This window comes from Culex pipiens, unplaced genomic scaffold (assembly GCF_016801865.2).
Source record: "Culex pipiens pallens isolate TS unplaced genomic scaffold, TS_CPP_V2 Cpp_Un0027, whole genome shotgun sequence".
Taxonomy (NCBI): Eukaryota; Metazoa; Arthropoda; class Insecta; order Diptera; family Culicidae; genus Culex; species Culex pipiens.
In genome coordinates this window covers 49434-60618 of record NW_026292844.1, presented here as the reverse complement: position 1 = coordinate 60618, position 11185 = coordinate 49434, and the positions used below count along the sequence as shown (strand labels likewise).

Sequence of the window (11185 nt, the reverse complement as noted above, 5' to 3'; positions counted from 1 at the left end):
GGGTGGACTCTTCACTGCGGCTAAGTCCCGGCGGACTCTTCACAGCGGCTAAGTCCCGGCGGACTCTTCACAGCGGCTAAGTCCCGGCGGACTGCGGCCTCCACCGCTAAGTCCGGCTGGACTGGGGCCTCTGCTACTGGTGGCTGCTGGCGGGTCCGGCTGGTCTGGGGCTTCTTCAGGATCTGGAACTGGACTGGGCTTGAACTGGCTGGAACTGACTGGAACTAACTGGAACTAACTCGAACTAACTGCCCTCCTCAAGAATTTTGGAGTTTTTATAGTCAGTCCCCGAAAACTCTACTAAATTTTGTTCTACTAAAAGTGGTCCGTTTCGATGAGAAGCATCGATGAACCTCATGAATTCAATTATGCAGACCTCTGCAATTCTTCATGACTTTCCGTATGGTGTAGTGAGTACACCTCAAAATCGGAAGTCATGGGTTCGAACCATTGTCGTGAAACTTTAAATTATGTTATTGGAATATCAAAATTATGTTCCTAAAACATTCTCAAAAATGTTGGTCAAAAATGAGAAGGTCGAATTCTCCATTGAACAAACATGCCAATGAATTTGGTTAAGCCACACCCTCAATTTCCCCTGTGAATAACATCGCACATTCATAATTGAAAGCTTAACCATTTTTTTAATTGCCTAACAATTGGCGAAATTTAATAAAGGGCTTTTCAGGTGAGGATGACTCATGATCCACACCTGTACATAAGCTTAATTATTTGTCGCGCAACGCGAGTCGACGGGTAAAATTATTTATGCTTGCGTAAGCGCGCATGGTCAGAACTGTGGTGAGGTTCGAAAAATGGACAAATTTAATGATTTAAATTTGAGGTCGTTGCACTATTGTAATTGAATTTTATTATGGATTTGTTCGTGAAACTAAATGAGAATTGTAGAATTGTTCAAAATAAAATGAGATACAATTCGACTTTTTGTTGTGGTCATCATCGATTCGATATCGTTGGCTTTAGAGCTAACATTTAAATAGTATGATTTCTGAGTGAAATTTGAAGTGAGTCACTACATAACATAATGGAATACGCTAGGCTTATTAAATGAAATTATAAGCAAAATGCAAAGGTTATAATTGTTGGTTGAACACTTAACACGAAACATGTAATATTGTAAAGTAATGTTGGACAGAACAAAAATAAACGATGTGCCAAGCATTTGCCACTATGACGGGAAATTTGTAAGACAAGATTTTCTCGTTGGCATCTGAGACTAGCGAGACGGGAAATTTGTGAAACGAGCGTTGCTCGTTGGCCACTAAGACAGGTAACTTGTGAGACGAGCCATGCTCGTTGGCCACTTAGACAGAAATTTGTGAGGCGAGCGTTGCTCGTTGGCCACTAACACAGGTAACTTGTGAGACAAACCTTGCTCGTTGGTCAATTAGACAGAGGTTCGTGAGACAAGCCTTGCTCGTTGGCCAATTAGACAGAGGTTCGTGAGACGAGCGTTGTTCGTTGGCCACTGAGATTTAGAATTTGTGAGACGAGCGTTGCTCGTTGGCCAATTAGACAGAGGTTCGTGAGACGAGCGTTGCTCGTTGGCCAATTAGACAGAGGTTCGTGAGACGAGCGTTGCTCGTTGGCCACTGAGTTTTAAAATTTGTGAGACGAGCGTTGCTCGCTGGCCACTAAGACAGTAGTTCGTGAGACGAGCATTGCTCGTTAGGCACGACGGGAATTTTGTGAGACGAGCGTTGGGATTGAGAATTTCAATCAGTTGTGAGCAATGATTTAAGAAACGGTAGCCTGAAACTCTACACGACTTACGTTTGAGCCTTTGATTGTATTCTAGGGAGAATTTAAGAAGTTGATTTCGAGCGAGAAAAATCGTTGGGATTGAGAATGTCAATCAGTTGTGAGCAATGATTTAAGAAACGGTAGCCTGAAACTCTACACGACTTACGTTTGAGCCTTTGATTGTATTCTAGGGAGAATTTAAGAAGTTGATTTCGAGCGAGAAAAATCGTTGGGATTGAGAATTTCAATCAGTTGTGAGCAATGATTTAAGAAACGGTAGCCTGAAACCCTACACGACTTACGTTTGAGCCTTTGATTGTATTCTAGGGAGAATTTAAGATGTTGATTTCGAGCGAGAAAAATCGTTGGGATTGAGAATTTCAATCAGTTGTGAGCAATGATTTAAGAAACGGTAGCCTGAAACCCTACACGACTTACGTTTGAGCCTTTGATTAAATTCTAGGGAGAATTTTAGATTGTGATTGAGAGTGATAGAGTGATCATTAGGTTTGAGAACTTCAATCAGTTGAAAGCAAAATGAATGAATGCGACTGTGGATATTTTTTTTGATTTGTGAAATGTTAAATTTTCGCACAAGGTTATGATTTACCTTTTTTATCCTTAAAAATTCAAAGTTTTGAATGAAGCGGAGTACAGGAGAAGGAAAATGTCGCAGATAGGGCGGGCAATGCTGATAGAATTTCAAGAATTTGTAAATGAGCGCAAAATGTTTAGAGTTATTGCCTGTGGCCATTCGAAATGTTAGTGCCGAAATTCGAATGTTTCTAGATTCTACGAAAGACAAGACAAAATGCACACGAAGCGAGAGCCAGCGCCACGTGTGCGATTGTATATGTGTGAGCGCGTCGGCAGGATAGATTGAAGTCTGCGCAACGCGCACGTTGGTAGTGGAAAAGAAGAGAGCGAAAAAGCGAGAGCTGCTGATGTGGCGTGAGATTGAGGTCGATGAGCTTCGGGTTGATCACGCGTGGCGTGGTTGCGAAAATTGAGAGAGTTTTGTAGGTGTTTGTGTGCTTATGGACGAATTGTGTCGGGATTGGCCTTCGGGTATCGGGATTTGGAAATGGTACTTTAGTCTGGCGTTTAGTGTTGAAGCGAGCGGAAGTGTTTTATGTGGTGGGTGGTGGGATCGTAAAGCAAAACGAAGGTTCGCTTCCGAGGCAGTCAAAAAAAGAAAATTAGGGCCAGAGTTACGACAAGTGTGATTAGCTGAATCGAACCAGGATTGTGAAAGGGTAGGTACAATTCTCCTTCCCCACGTCAAATGTGAGCAGTTGCAGATCTCTACATCTCTCTCTCATCTCCAAGAGTCTCAAGTTCTGGTTTTTATTTAATTTTTAATTAATGAACTAGTGGTGGTAATTGCCCCCTAGTTCGTTATTACAAATGGCGCCCAACGTAAATTTAGTAAGCTTTCCAGAGTTTTTTTTGAAAAGGACCAATAAACTATTGTCTTTCATATGTTTATAGGACCTAATCAAAAAAAAGTCGAGATTTCTATCTGTTTGGCAGAAATATTGGTCAAAAACTTCATTTTTGTGTGTGCAGTTAAGATGTTCAATGATTAAATGTTGTTTCTGTTCATTGAGTTCTGTTTTTTCTGCTTTTCTGTTTGTACATCGTTCGCTTCACACATACCATTTCAAAATCAATCTTAACATAAACATTGTCTTTGTCTATTTTTATTGCCTCCAGACCTGATCGATCGGTCTGGGTACGGCACACAATAGGTTTGAAAATCGGATCGGCCCAGCTGTTCTCGGACTCTGCAGACAGAAAGAGACCGGTAGAATTTAATAAAGAGTAAAAGAGACAGAATAATAAAAACTTCGCGATCACCGAACTTTGTGTCTACGACGATCAGTCGAGATTCGGTCGTCGCGAGAGCAACATTGCTCTAATTTCAAAAAAAAGTTGAAAATATCGGTCGGAAAACAAAATAGTGAAAATAATAAGAAAATAAAAAAAAAACAGTGCAATAGTGAAACAAAAAAAAACAAGAAAAGAAATGTGAAAAATAGTGATATTTTATTTAAAAGAAGATCTGTGACAAAAAAAGAAAAATAATAAGTCAACAACAGAGTGGATGTAGACCCCACGGGATTTCTGTTGGTTGATTATTTGTCCTTGTTATTTATATTTGGTAAGTTTTTGTGCACTTTGAAAACCTTTTTTTTAAACGAAATGTAATTTATTGCACAGCAAACAGATTCAATTTTCAATTCCCCTTGCTTTTTCGTCGCTCTTTGTTTATCAGAGCTGACGATGTAGAACAATAGCCTTTGTGTTGTCTTATGTACTTCTAGTCTATTTTGGACTCTGTTTGTGTATATAAGATGACAAAATTGATTGAGGGTGGTTCTAAGGACTAATAAAAAAATATATTTTTTTTTCTTTTTGTGTAGGGGAGTGAAAATCCTGATTTTCTTTTTGATTTAAATGTTTATTTATTTTTTAGTGTTATTTGTGTTTATTGTTTTTAATCATTTTTAGTTTTTTGTAAAGAATTTCTGGCCAACCGTACCCGTCGAACCAGACGAATCGGATGAAATTTCTTTTTTGAATCGCGATAATTCCTGGCCAACTGTTCCCTCCTTCGCTGGGAGAATCAGATGGAATTAATAGTGACGTTAAAAAAAATTAAAAATGTGAGTGAACAGTAAAATTAATGTTAAGTGTAAAGTGTGAAATAAAGTGATTATTTTATAATTCCTGACCAGCTGTTCCTGTCGAGCTAGACGGTTCAGACGGAATAGTGCTAAATTCGTGAAATAAATTCCTGGTCAACCGTGCCCTCCCCCGCGTGGAGAATCGGATGGAATGTAGTGAATGAGACAGTGTGAATGAATAAAATGTTGAGTGTTTGTGAAATGTAGAATTGGAAAGTTTGTCAATTGTTGAATATTTCCCTAATTAGAGCCCTTCCGGAGATTGACAGCACCTCCGCTAGGAAGCTGCAAAAGATGCTCCTGTCATTCTTAGGACTTAGAATAATTTGAATATTTTGAAAAATTCTGACCGGTCAATAACGATTTTTTAATCAAAATTTTATGTAGTTGATTTTTACGCAACTTTTGCTCTAGTACGACGGTACACAGAGGTTTTCTGCTAAAAATGACTACTGCTTTGTAAAAATTTAAATAATATAACGAGTACTTCTCAATTCTGGACTTCATTGATGGTAAGCTGGATATCTAGCACTTTTGAAATCAATTGAGGTTGTGATGAGACTACTTGTGATTATTTTTGTTTGTTTACCCTACTTTTGTTTTTCAACTGAGTGTATCGTTTGTAAATCAAACACTTCTGATTCATTGAAAATTTAAAGGGTGACAAATAAATGGCTCAAATTTAAGACAATGATAAATTTCCCTGTGATAATTCTGTGATAATTGACAACATTAATTTCTGACCAATTTGAACAATTCTGACAAGCTGACTTTTGAAATTTTTATTTATTCAGATTTTTTATTTACAATTTTTTCATATACACTTTACAGATTTTATTTATTATTTATTTTTTGTGTTATTTATTTCGTGTTGTTCTTTGAATTTTTTGACAGATGCGCCCACTAATCAATCAAACTAAATAATTTACCAGAACTAGGGGATTCTACATACAAAACATGGTATCCCTATTCCTAAAACGGTTAGCACGACTCACATCTCTTTGAGCAATTTTCGAAATACGCAAGAACAAAGACTTAAAATTAATAAAAGGGACTTCGTCATTTTGAATCGTCCTCATTTGCCGCTACCGACCAGAGTCCGTTACACATACTCTGGTCAAACGAAGAAATTGTGAACGTTTTGTAATTTAAAGTGCTGTGAATATCTGTTATTTGTACCCAGCATTCCTGTAGCCGGCGAAATGGTAAATTTAGTTCTTGTATTTTTGAGTCGTGTCTAATTAGTGTCTTAATTGTTAATTGTAGTGTCAGGGAGTTGGTCCCAACCCGCACCATCCAAACTAACCGTCAAGGACCGCGCTCTACGTCAACAGTGGTCGTTTGGTTGGTGGTGCAAGGAGGTAACAAAAATGTGGTAAATATCCAAAATCAAAACGTTAAAGCTAGAACAAGTTATTAGAGATGAACTCTTTTCTCAGAACCTCCAAGTTGGCAGAGCGCGCCAACCCGAGAATCTGTTAGAGCGCAATGGCGAAGGCCATCCGGTGAGTTCATTGTTACCACTGTTACACAAAGCACAAGTACTAAAACAAGCCTTAAACACTGTACAGGTTTTTTTATCCAAGACAAAGACACAAAACCAAAGACACCAAAACCGTTGCTGCGCCAGGCCTGGCCGGAGGAAGAACCTCCGACTTGACTCGACCACCGCGGGATACACTAGAACACACGAACACACACACACATGGTTAGGTTAGTTTTAAAACGACGAAAAACAATAAATTAGGACAATTAAATGCAATAAACATGACTTTTCCATAACCCAAAGCGACGATCTTTTGTGATTCTTTTTGCCAGGACAGTGTGATTAGCTGAATCGAACCAGGATTGTGAAAGGGTAGGTACAATTCTCCTTCCCCACGTCAAATGTGAGCAGTTGCAGATCTCTACATCTCTCTCTCATCTCCAAGAGTCTCAAGTTCTGGTTTTTATTTAATTTTTAATTAATGAACTAGTGGTGGTAATTGCCCCCTAGTTCGTTATTACAAATGGCGCCCAACGTAAATTTAGTAAGCATTTTCAGAGTTTTTTTTTGAAAAGGACCAATAAACTATTGTCTTTCATATGTTTATAGGACCTAATCAAAAAAAAGTCGAGATTTCTATCTGTTTGGCAGAAATATTGGTCAAAAACTTCATTTTTGTGTGTGCAGTTAAGATGTTCAATGATTAAATGTTGTTTCTGTTCATTGAGTTCTGTTTTTTCTGCTTTTCTGTTTGTACATCGTTCGCTTCACACATACCATTTCAAAATCAATCTTAACATAAACATTGTCTTTGTCTATTTTTATTGCCTCCAGACCTGATCGATCGGTCTGGGTACGGCACACAATAGGTTTGAAAACCGGATCGGCCCAGCTGTTCTCGGACTCTGCAGACAGAAAGAGACCGGTAGAATTTAATAAAGAGTAAAAGAGACAGAATAATAAAAACTTCGCGATCACCGAACTTTGTGTCTACGACGATCAGTCGAGATTCGGTCGTCGCGAGAGCAACATTGCTCTAATTTCAAAAAAAAAGTTGAAAATATCGGTCGGAAAACAAAATAGTGAAAATAATAAGAAAATAAAAAAAAACAGTGCAATAGTGAAACAAAAAAAAACAAGAAAAGAAATGTGAAAAATAGTGATATTTTATTTAAAAGAAGATCTGTGACAAAAAAAGAAAAATAATAAGTCAACAACAGAGTGGATGTAGACCCCACGGGATTTCTGTTGGTTGATTATTTGTCCTTGTTATTTATATTTGGTAAGTTTTTGTGCACTTTGAAAACCTTTTTTTTAAACGAAATGTAATTTATTGCACAACAAACAGATTCAATTTTCAATTCCCCTTGCTTTTTCGTCGCTCTTTGTTTATCAGAGCTGACGATGTAGAACAATAGCCTTTGTGTTGTCTTATGTACTTCTAGTCTATTTTGGACTCTGTTTGTGTATATAAGATGACAAAATTGATTGAGGGTGGTTCTAAGGACTAATAAAAAAAATATATTTTTTTTTCTTTTTGTGTAAGGGAGTGAAAATCCTGATTTTCTTTTTGATTTAAATGTTTATTTATTTTTTAGTGTTATTTGTGTTTATTGTTTTTAATCATTTTTAGTTTTTTGTAAAGAATTTCTGGCCAACCGTACCCGTCGAACCAGACGAATCGGATGAAATTTCTTTTTTGAATCGCGATAATTCCTGGCCAACTGTTCCCTCCTTCGCTGGGAGAATCAGATGGAATTAATAGTGACGTTAAAAAAAATTAAAAATGTGAGTGAACAGTAAAATTAATGTTAAGTGTAAAGTGTGAAATAAAGTGATTATTTTATAATTCCTGACCAGCTGTTCCTGTCGAGCTAGACGGTTCAGACGGAATAGTGCTAAATTCGTGAAATAAATTCCTGGTCAACCGTGCCCTCCCCCGCGTGGAGAATCGGATGGAATGTAGTGAATGAGACAGTGTGAATGAATAAAATGTTGAGTGTTTGTGAAATGTAGAATTGGAAAGTTTGTCAATTGTTGAATATTTCCCTAATTAGAGCCCTTCCGGAGATTGACAGCACCTCCGCTAGGAAGCTGCAAAAGATGCTCCTGTCATTCTTAGGACTTAGAATAATTTGAATATTTTGAAAAATTCTGACCGGTCAATAACGATTTTTTAAACAAAATTTTATGTAGTTGATTTTTACGCAACTTTTGCTCTAGTACGACGGTACACAGAGGTTTTCTGCTAAAAATGACTACTGCTTTGTAAAAATTTAAATAATATAACGAGTACTTCTCAATTCTGGACTTCATTGATGGTAAGCTGGATATCTAGCACTTTTGAAATCAATTGAGGTTGTGATGAGACTACTTGTGATTATTTTTGTTTGTTTACCCTACTTTTGTTTTTCAACTGAGTGTATCGTTTGTAAATCAAACACTTCTGATTCATTGAAAATTTAAAGGGTGACAAATAAATGGCTCAAATTTAAGCCAATGATAAATTTCCCTGTGATAATTCTGTGATAATTGACAACATTAATTTCTGACCAATTTGAACAATTCTGACAAGCTGACTTTTGAAATTTTTATTTATTCAGATTTTTTATTTACAATTTTTTCATATACACTTTACAGATTTTATTTATTATTTATTTTTTGTGTTATTTATTTCGTGTTGTTCTTTGAATTTTTTGACAGATGCGCCCACTAATCAATAAAACTAAATAATTTACCAGAACTAGGGGATTCTACTGATGATTGAAAAATGTGGAGTTTCTGCAAAACTCACATTTTCCCTGGTGGTGGGGAATTGTAACCTATCGCTTGTACATAGTACAATCTCTGGTCACAATGCTTCGCATCATCCTGTCAAACTGAACCGTAGGGACAAGTTAGGATATTGTAATCAACCATTACACTTAAACAACATACAAAACATGGTATCCCTATTCCTAAAACGGTTAGCACGACTCACATCTCTTTGAGCAATTTTAGAAATACGCAAGAACAAAGACTTAAAATTAATAAAAGGGACTTCGTCATTTTGAATCGTCCTCATTTGCCGCTACCGACCAGAGTCCGTTACACATACTCTGGTCAAACGAAGAAATTGTGAACGTTTTGTAATTTAAAGTGCTGTGAATATCTGTTATTTGTACCCAGCATTCCTGTAGCCGGCGAAATGGTAAATTTAGTTCTTGTATTTTTGAGTCGTGTCTAATTAGTGTCTTAATTGTTAATTGTAGTGTCAGGGAGTTGGTCCCAACCCGCACCATCCAAACTAACCGTCAAGGACCGCGCTCTACGTCAACAGTGGTCGTTTGGTTGGTGGTGCAAGGAGGTAACAAAAATGTGGTAAATATCCAAAATCAAAACGTTAAAGCTAGAACAAGTTATTAGAGATGAACTCCTTTCTCAGAACCTCCAAGTTGGCAGAGCGCGCCAACCCGAGAATTTGTTAGAGCGCAATGGCGAAGGCCATCCGGTGAGTTCATTGTTACCACTGTTACACAAAGCACAAGTACTAAAACAAGCCTTAAACACTGTACAGGTTTTTTTTATCCAAGACAAAGACACAAAACCAAAGACACCAAAACCGTTGCTGCGCCAGGCCTGGCCGGAGGAAGAACCTCCGACTTGACTCGACCACCGCGGGATACACTAGAACACACGAACACACACACAAACAATAAATTAGGACAATTAAATGCAATAAACATGACTTTTCCATAACCCAAAGCGACGATCTTTTGTGATTCTTTTTGCCAGGACAGTGTGATTAGCTGAATCGAACCAGGATTGTGAAAGGGTAGGTACAATTCTCCTTCCCCACGTCAAATGTGAGCAGTTGCAGATCTCTACATCTCTCTCTCATCTCCAAGAGTCTCAAGTTCTGGTTTTTATTTAATTTTTAATTAATGAACTAGTGGTGGTAATTGCCCCCTAGTTCGTTATTACAAGTTATCTAAGCCCGATCTCACGCACACTAGTTTACCATTTGTTTTTGCTGGCGGGTACAAATTTTAACCTAGAAATCCATCGTGTACGTACACGCAATACATGCGCACGTAGATAACTCTATGATATTTTGCAGAGTTTCTATCAGAGTTATCTACATGCGCATGTATTGCGTGTTTGTACACGAAGGGTTTTTAGGTTAAAATTTGTACCCGCCAGCAAAAACAAATGGCAAGCTAGTGTGCGTGAGATCGGGCTTAGATAGCTCTGTTTGATCCAAATCGATCCAGTTTCATCGAATTTTCTATCTTTGCTCATCTGCCTTGTAGGGGAAATATACTCTTTCTAATCAAACACCTATCTTCGTCATATGGAGAGTTTGATGTTTGATTAAAGCTCCAAAAATACTATTTAGGCTATAAACTTAACAGTAACAGCACCACCTCGAGTAAGCACGCAAATTTATGCCATTTACTGGCCAAAAAGATCAAATTTAATGCACTTTTGATCATAATTTATATTTTGCGAGACCACACACATCCACACGCAAGATCAGATGTTAACTGCTTAACGAAAGTTGCCATCAACATCTTTTCACTTGCGCTAACGATTTCAAAGCGCTTAAGATATAAAATTGCTTCCAACTACCGGCAACATGTTCTTTTGCGCATTAGTTAGTCACTCACTTGAAAAATAATCCTGAAATATGTAAATAATTAGCAAGTACCATAATAAAAACCCGATTTAATCCCACCTGGGGTGAGAAAGAGCCTTTCTTACTAAAGAATATAACAATGGTAGAACTTCTTTCAATTAATAACATCGACTTTGTTTATTTATAACGTCAGCACAAAAGGAAGTCTAATGATGAAAGCAAAGTATTATGATGATATTATGAGTATTATGAATGATATGATTTCCAAAAGAAATAAAAAACGCAATTTTCACCAAAAGAATATTTTTAATCGTACAATATGTTTGTACGCTCTAATCAAACAAGCGTTTATGACAAACGCGATCATAGCAAGCTTCCCAACAACGCACACCGCGGTTTTGGTTTTCTAGTTTCGGTACGAGCCCTTTTGTGTGACTGTGTTGGTGTTTTGGTTCATCGTACCAGCGCACCAAGACAAGCAAAACCGAGGTACAAGTGAACCGCGTGTGCCGCACGGTGTGTAGCCTTGATTACTTCAAGGGTCTTAGAATTTTGGACCATAGGCTGTCATCCGAAGTAGATCGGTGTCCTCAAGCCTGGCTTGGGAGCATTCACTAAACTGTACAG

General features: G+C 37.7%; 1 long non-coding RNA gene across 1 annotated transcript; it reads right to left on the bottom strand.

The window, feature by feature from the left end:
* Positions 1-653: 653 nt before the first annotated feature.
* LOC128093731 (uncharacterized) lies at positions 654-10746 on the bottom strand. The gene is made up of 2 exons (XR_008212709.1): positions 10658-10746; positions 654-10602 (listed from the first exon to the last, which is right to left on the bottom strand). It is a non-coding gene; the product is annotated as an uncharacterized LOC128093731 (long non-coding RNA).
* Positions 10747-11185: the final 439 nt, after the last annotated feature.